The sequence below is a fragment of the Equus caballus genome, chromosome 24 (genome assembly GCF_041296265.1).
Source record: "Equus caballus isolate H_3958 breed thoroughbred chromosome 24, TB-T2T, whole genome shotgun sequence".
NCBI lineage: Eukaryota > Metazoa > Chordata > Mammalia > Perissodactyla > Equidae > Equus > Equus caballus.
The window spans coordinates 11,211,523-11,221,047 of NC_091707.1; positions in this window are offsets into that span (position 1 = coordinate 11,211,523).

Consider the following 9,525-nt stretch of genomic DNA (forward strand, 5'->3'; position numbering starts at 1 on the left):
GAACCACCTAGTGGACATGCCAAAATCAACTGCCGGCTACGCCAGAACCACATGGCGAACACTCCGGAATCACCTGTCGGGCATGCCGGAACCACCTCTCAGAGGTGCCAGAACCAAATGCCGGAGACTCCAGAATCACCTGTCGGGCATGCCGGAACCAACTCTCAGACGTGCCAGAACCTCGTGCCGGACACGACAGAACCACCTGCTCGACTCGCCAAAACCACCTGCTGGAAACGCCAAAATTACCTTCCGGATACGCAAGAACCATTTGGTGAACACTTCGGAATCACCTGCCTGACTGGCTGAAACCACCTGCCGGTCACGCCAACATCACCTGCCAGCTATGCCAGAACCACTTCGCGGAGGCTCCGGAATCACCTGTCGGGCGTGCTGGAACCACCTCTCAGACTTGCCAGAACCATGTTCTGGAAACGCCGGTACCACCTGCCGAGTATGCCGGAACCAGCTGATCCACTCCCCAGAACCACCTAGTGGACACCCCAAAATCAACTGCCGGCTACGCCAGAAACACTCGGCAGACACTCCGGAATCACATGCCAGGCATTCCGCAACCACCTCTCAGAGGTGCCAGAACCAAATGCCGGACACTCCGGTATCACCTCCCGGGCAAGCCGGAACCACCTCTCAGAGGTGCCAGAACCAAATGCCGGACACTCCGGAATCACCTGCCTGGCATGACAGAACCATCTCTCAGACGTGCCAGATCCATGTTCCGGAGACGCTGATACCACCTGCAGAGCTCGCCGGAACCACCTGCTGGACACGCCAAAATCACCTGCCAGCTACGCCAGAACCACACGGCAGACACTCCGGAATCACCTGCCGGGCTCTCTGGAACCACCTGCCGGTCACGCCAACATCACCTTTCAGCTATGCCAGAACCACTTGGCGGACACCATGGAAACACCTGTCGGGCCGGCCGGAACCACCTCTCAGACGTGCCAGAACCTCGTGCCTGTCATGCCAGAACCACCTGCCGGACAGACCGGAAACGCCTGCTGGATACGCCGCAACCACCGGCTCGACTCGCCGGAACCACCGCCGGACATGCAAAATGACCTGCCGGCTATGCCAGAACCACTTGGTGAACACTCCGGAATCACCTGTCGGGCCTGCCGGAACCACCGCTCAGACTTGCCAAAACCATGTTCCGGACACGCCGGTACCTCCTGCCGAGTATGCCGGAACCACCTGATCCACTCCCCAGAACCACCTGCTGGATACGCCAGAATCACCTGCCGGCTACTCCAGGACCACTTGGCAGACACTCCGTAACCAACTGCCGGGCATGCCGGAACCACCTCTCAGAGGTGCCAGAACCGCATGCCGGACACTCCGGAATCACATGCCGGGCATGCAGGAACCACCTCACAGAGGTGCCAGAACGACATGCCGGACACTCCCGAATCACCTGCCGGGCATGCCGGAACCATCTCTCAGACGTGCCAGAACCATGTTCCGTACACGCTGGTACCACCTGCCGAGCTCGCCGGAACCACCTGCTGGACACGCCAAAATCACCTGCCAGCTATGCCAGAACCACACGGCAGACACTCCGGAATCACCTGCCGGGCTCTCTGGAACCACCTGCTGGTCACGCCAACATCACCTTTCAGCCACGCCAGAACCACTTGGCGGAAACTCTGGAAACACCTCTACGCCCGGCGGTAACCACCTCTCAGACGTGCCAGAAACATGTGCCTGAGATGCCGGAACCACTACCCGAACAGACCGAAACCACCTGCCAGACCCGCCTGAACCCCCTGGCGAGCACGCCTGATCCACCTGCTCAACTAGCCGGAACCAACTTCCTGACACGCCAAAATCACCTGCCGGCTACGCCACAACCATTTGGTGAACTCTTCGGAATCACCTGCCGGGCTGGCTCCAGAACCACTCGGCAGACTCTCCGGAACCACCTGCCGGGCATGCCGGAACCACCTCTCAGAGGTGCCAGAACCAAATGCCAGACACTCCGGTATCACCTGTCGGGCATGCCGGAACCACCTCTCTGAGGTGCCAGAACCACATGCCGAACACTCCGGAATCACCTGCCGGGCATGCCGGAACCACCTCCCGGACATGCCGGAACCACCGGCTCGACTCGCCGGAACCATTGCCGGACATGCAAAATCACCTCCCTCCTACGCCAGAACCACTAGGCGAACACTCCGGATTCACCTGCCGGGCATGGCGGAACCACCTCTCAGACATGCCGGAACCACATGCCAATGACACCGGAAGCACCTGCCGAGCACGCCAGAACCACCTGCTCGACTCGCCAAAACAACCTGCTGGACACGCCAAAATCACCTGCCGGCTACGCCACAACCATTTGGTGAACTCTGCGGAATCACCTGCCGGGCTGGCTGGAACCACCTGCCGGTCACGCAAACATCACCTGCCAGCTATGACAGAACCTCTTGGCGGACACTCCGGAAACACCTGTCGGGACGGCCGGAACCACCTATCAGACGTGCCAGAACCATGTGCCTGAGATGCCGGAACCACTCCCCGAACAGACCGAAACCACCTGCCAGACCCGCCTGAACCCCCTGGCGAGCACGCCTGATCCACCTGCTCAACTAGCCGGAACCACCTTCCTGACACGCCAAAATCACCTGCCAGGTATACCAGAACCACTTGGTGGACACTCCGGAATCATCTGCCGTACATGCCAGAACCAGCTCTCAGACACACCAGAACCACGTGCCAGAGACGCCGGAAGCACCAGCTGAGCATGCCTCAGCCACCTGCTCGACTCGCAAGAAACACCTGTCGGACATGCCAAAATCACCTGCCGGGTACGCCAGAATCACTTGGCGGACGCTCCAGAATCACCTGTCGGGCATGCCGGAACCACCTCTCAGACTTGCCAGAACCATGTTCCGGACACACCGGTACCACCTGCCGAGTATGCCGGAACCACCTGATCCACTCCCCAGAACCACCTGCTGGACACGCCAGAATCACCTGCCAGCTACGCCAGAACCACCTGCTGGAGACCCCAAAATCACCTGCCGGCTACGCCAGAACCACACGGCTGACTCTCTAGAATCACCTGCCGGGCGGCCTGGAACCACCTGCTGGTCACGCCAACATCACCTGCCAGCTATGCCAGAACCACTTGGCGGACACCATGGAAACACCCGTCGGGCCGGCCGGAACCACCTCTCAGACGTGCCAGAACCATGAGCCTGAGATGCCGGAACCACTCCCCGAACAGACCGAAACCACCTGCCAGTCCCGCCTGAACCCGTTGGCGAGCAGGCCTGATCCACCTGCTCAACTAGCCGGAACCACCTTCCTGACACGCCAAAATCACCTGCCAGGTATACCAGAACCACTTGGTGGACACTCCGGAATCATCTGCCGGACATGCCAGAACCAGCTCTCAGATACACCAGAACCACGTGCCAGAGTCGCCGGAAGCACCAGCTGAGCATGCCTGAGCCACATGCTCGACTCCCAAGATACACCTGTCGGACATGCCAAAATCACCTGCCGGGTACGCCAGAAACACTGGGCGGACGCTCCGGAATCACCTGTCGGGCGTGCCGGAACCACCTCTCAGACTTGCCAGAACCATGTTCTGGACACGCCGGTACCACCTGCCGAGTATGCCGGAACCAGCTGATCCACTCCCCAGAACCACCTAGTGGACACGCCAAAATCAACTGCCGGCTACGCCAGAACAACTCGGCAGACACTCCGGAATCACATGCCAGGCATTCCGGAACCACCTCTCAGAGGTGCCAGAACCAAATGCCGGAGACTCCGGTACACCTGCCGGGCATGCCGGAACCACTTGCCGGACATTCCGGAACCACCGGCTCGACTCGCCGGAACCATTGCCGGACATGCAAAATCACCTGCCGACTACGCCAGAACCACTTGGCGAACACTCCGGTATCACCTGCCGGGCATGCTGGAACCACCTCTCAGAGGTGCCAGAACCCCATGCCGGACACTCCGGAATCACCTGCCGGGCATGCCGGAACCACCTGCCGGACATGCCGGAACCACCGGCTCGACTCGCCGGAACCATTGCCGGACATGCAAAATCACCTGCCGGCTATGCCAGAACCACTTGGGGAACACTCCGGAATCAACTGCCGGGCATGGTGGAACCACCTCTCAGACATGCCGGAACCACATGCCAATGACACCGGAAGCACCTGCCGAGCACGCAGGAACCACCTACTCGACTCGCCAAAACCACCTGCTGGACATGCCAAAATCACCTTCCGGCTACGCCACAACCATTGGGTGAACACTTCGGAATCACCTGCCGGGCTGGCTGGAACCACCTGCCGGTCAAGCCAACATCACCTGCCAGCTATGCCAGAAACACTTGGCGGACACCATGAAAGCACCTGTCGGGCCGGCCGGAACCACCTATCAGACGTGCCAGAACCATGTGCCTGAGATGCCGGAACCACACCCCGAACAGACGAAACCACCTGCCAGACCCGCCTGAACCACCTGCCGAGCACTCCGGAACCACCTACTCGACTCGCTGGAACCACGTTCCTGACACGCTAAAATCACCTGTCGGGTATGCCACAACCACTTGGTGGACACTCCGGAATCATCTGCCGGACATGCCAGAACCAGCTCTCAGACACACCACAACCACGTGCCAGACACGCCGGAAGCACCTGCTGAGCATGCCTGAGCCAAATGCTCGACTTGCAAGAAGCACCTGCCAGACACGCCAAAATCACCTGCCGGGTACGTAGAACCACGTGGCGGACACTCCGGAATCACCTGTCGGGCATGCCGGAACCAACTCTCAGACGTGCCAGAACCTCGTGCCGGTCACGCCAGAAGCACCTGCCGGACACGCCGGAACCACCGGCTCGACTCGCCGGAACCACCGCCGGACATGCAAAATGACCTGCCGGCTACGCCAGAACCACTTGGCGAACACTCCGGAATCACCTGTCGGGCGTGCTGGAACCACCTCTCAGAGGTGCCAGAACCACATGCCGGAGACTCCGGTATCACCTGTCGGGCATGCCGGAACCACCTCTCAGAGGTGCCAGAACCAAACGCCGGACACTCCGGAATCACCTGCCTGGCATGACGGAACCATCTATCAGACGTGCCAGAACCATGTTCCGTACACGATGGTACCACCTGCCGAGCTCGCCGGAACCACCTGCTGGACACGCCAAAATCACCTGCCAGCTACGCCAGGACCACACGGCAGACACTCCGGAATCACCTGTCGGGCATGCCGGAACCACCTCTCAGACTTGCCAGAACCATGTTCCGGACACGCCGGTACCACCTGCAGAGTATGCCGGAACCACCTGATACACTCCCCAGAACCACATGCTGGACACGCCAGAATCACCTGCCGACTACGCCAGAACCAATCGACAGACACTCCGGAACCACCTGCCGGGCATGCCGGAACCACCTCTCAGAGATGCCAGAACCGCATGCCGGACACTCCGGAATCACCTGCCAGGCATGCCGGAACCACCTCTCAGAGGTGCCAGAACCACATGCCGGACACTCCCGAATCACCTGCCGGGCATGCCGGAACCATCTGTCAGACGTGCCAGAACCATGTGCCTGAGATGCCGGAACCACACCCCGAACAGACGAAACCACCTGCCAGACCCGCCTGAACCACCTTCCGAGCACGCCGGAACCACCTACTCGACTCGCTGGAACCTCCTACCTGACACGCTAAAATCACCTGGCGGGTATGCCACAACCACTTGGTGGACACTCCGGAATCATCTGCCGGACATGCCAGAACCAGCTCTCAGACACACCAGAACCACGTGCCAAACCTGCCGGAAGCACCTGCTAAGCATGCCTGAGCCAAATGCTCGACTTGCAAGAAGCACCTGCCAGACACGCCAAAATCACCTGCCGGGTACGCCAGAACCACGTGGCGGACACTCCGGAATCAGCTGTCGGGCATGCCGGAACCAACTCTCAGACGTGCCAGAACCTCGTGCCGGTCACGCCAGAACCACCTGCCGAGTATGCTGGAACCACCTGATCCTCTCCCCAGCACCACCTTCTGGACACGCCAGAATCAGCTGCCGGCTACGCCAGAACCACTCGGCAGACACTCCGGAACCACCTGCCGAGCATGCCGGAACCACCTCTCAGAGGTGCCAGAACCACATGCCGGACACTCCGGAATCACCTGCCGGGCATGACGGAACCATCTCTCAGATGTGCCAGAACCATGTTCCGGACACGCCGGTACCAACTGCCGAGCTCGCCGGAACCACCTGCTGGACACGCCAAAATCATGTGCCGGCTACGCCAGAACCACTCCGCAGACACTCCGGAATCACCTGCCGGGCTGGCTGGAACCACCTGCCGGTCACGCCAACATCACCTTTCAGCAACGCCAGAACCACTTGGCGGACACTCCGGAATCACCTGTCGGGCCGGCCACAACCTCATCTCAGACGTGCCAGAACCATGTGCCTGAGATGCCGGAACCACTCCCCGAACAGACCGAAACCACCTGCCAGACCCGCCTGAACCCCCTGGCGAGCACGCCTGATCCACCTGCTCAACTAGCCGGAACCAACTTCCTGACACGCCAAAATCGCCTGACAGGTATACCAGAACCACTTGGTGGACACTCCGGAATCATCTGCCGGACATGCCAGAACCAGCTCTCAGACACACCACAACCACGTGCCAGAGACGCTGGAAGCACCAGCTGAGCATGCCTGAGCCACCTGCTCGACTTGCAAGAAACACCTGTCGGACATGCCAAAATCACCTGCCGGGTACGCCAGAAACACTTGGCGGACGCTCCGGAATCACCTGTCGGGCGTGCCGGAACCACCTCTCAGACTTGCCAGAACCATGTTCTGGACACGCCGGTACAACCTGCCGAGTATGCCGGAACCAGCTGATCCACTCCCCACAACCACCTAGTGGACACGCCAAAATCAACTGACGGCTACGCCAGAACCACTCGGCAGACACTCCGGAATCACATGCCAGGCATTCCGGAACCACCTCTCAGAGGTGCCAGAGCCAAATGCCGGAGACTCCGGTATCACCTGCCGGGCATGCCGGAACCACCTCTCAGAGGTGCCAGAACCACATGCCGGACACTCCGGAATCACCTGCCGGGCATGCTGGAACCACATGCCGGACACTCCGGAATCACCTGCCGGGCATGCCGGAACCACCTGCCGGACATGCCGGAACCACCGGCTCGACTCGCCGGAACCATTGCCGGACATGAAAAATCACCTGCTGGCTATGCCAGAACCACTAGGGGAACACTCCGGAATCACCTGCCGGGCATGGCGGAACCACCTCTCAGACATGCCGGAACCACATGCCAATGACACCGGAAGCACCTGCCGAGCACGCCAGAACCACATGATCGACTCGCCAAAACCACCTGCTGAACATGCCAAAATCACCTTCCGGCTACGCCACAACCATTTGGTGAACACTTCGGAATCACCTGCCGGGCTGGCTGGAACCACCTGCCGGTCACACCAACATCAACTGCCAGCTATGCCAGAACCACTTGGTGGACACCATGGAAACACCTGTCGGGCCGGCCGGAACCACCTATCAGACGTGCCAGAACCATGTGCCTGAGATGCCGGAACCACACCCCGAACAGACCGAAACCACCTGCCATACCCGCCTGAACCACCTCCCGAGAACTCCGGAACCACCTACTCGACTCGCTGCAACCACCTACCTGACACGCTAAAATCAACTGCCGGGTATGCCACAACCACTTGGTGGACACTCCGGAATCATCTGCCGGACATGCCAGAACCAGCTCTCAGACTCACCAGAACCACGTGCCAGACAAACCGGAAGCACCTGCTGAGCATGCCTGAGCCAAATGCTCGACTTGCAAGAAACACCTGCCAGACACGCCAAAATCACCTGCCGGGTACGCCAGAACCACGTTGCGGACACTCCCGAATCACCTGTCGGGCATGCCGGAACCAACTCTCAGACGTGCCAGAACCTCGTGCCGGTCACGCCAGAACCACCTGCCGGACATTCCGGAACAAGCGGCTCGACTCGCCGGAACCGCCTGCTGGACACGCCAAAATCACCTGCCGGCTACGCCACAACCATTTGGTGAACTCTTCGGAATCACCTGCCGGGCTTGCTGGAACCACCTGCCGGTCACGCCAATATCACCTGCCAGCTATGCCAGAACCACTTGGCGGACACCATGGAATCACCAGTCGGGCATGCCGGAACCGCCTCTCAGACTTGCCAGAATCATGTTCCTTACACGCCGGTACCACCTGCCGAGTATGCCGGAACCAACTGATCCACTCCCCAGAACCACCTGCTGGACACGCCAGAATCACCTGCCGACTACACCAGAACCACACGGCAGACACTCCGGAAACACCTGCCGGGCTGGCTGGAACCACCTGCCGGTCACGCCAATATCACCTGCCAGCTGTGCCAGAACCACTTGGCGGACACCATGGAAACACCTGTCGGGCCGGCCGGAACCAGCTCTCATACGCGCCAGAACCATGAGCCTGAGATGCCGGAACCACTCCCCGAACAGACCGAAACCACCTGCCAGACCCGCCTGAAGCCCCTGGCAAGCACGCCTGAGCCACCTGCTCAACTAGCTGGAACCAACTTCCTGACACGCCAAAATCACCTGCCAGGTATACAAGAACCACTCGGCAGACACTCCGGAGCCACCTGCCGGGCATGCCGGAACCACCTCTCAGAGCTGCCAGAACCACATGCCGGAGACTCCCGAATCACCTGCCGGGCATGCCGGAACCATCTGTCAGACGTGCCAGAACCATGTGCCTGAGATGCCGGAACCACACCCCGAACAGACGAAACCACCTGCCAGACCCGCCTGAACCACCTGCCGAGCATGCCGGAACCACCTACTCGACTCGCTGGAACCACCTACCTGACACGCTAAAATCACCTGGCGGGTATGCCACAACCACTTGGTGGACACTCCGGAATCATCTGCCGGACATGCCAGAACTAGCTCTCAGACAAACCAGAACCACGTGCCAGACATGCCGGAAGCACCTGCTGAGCATGCCTGAGCCAAATGCTCGACTTGCAAGAAGCACCTGCCAGACACGCCAAAATCACCTGCCGGGTACGCCAGAACCATGTGGCGGACACTCCGGAATCACCTGTCGGGCATGCCGGAACCGCCTCTCAGACTTGCCAGAACCATGTTCCGGACACGCCGGTACCACCTGCCGATTATGCCGGAACCACCTGATCCACTACCCAGAACCACCTGCTGGACACGCCAGAATCACCTGCCGACTACGCCAGAACCACTCGGCAGACACTCCGGAACCACCTGCCGGGCATGCCGGAACCACCTCTCAGAGGTGCCAGAACCACATGCCGGACACTCCCGAATCACCTGCCGGGCATGCCGGAACCATCTCTCAGACGTGCAAGAACCTTGTTCCGGACACGCTGGTACCACCTGCCGAGCTCGCCGGAACCACCTGCTGG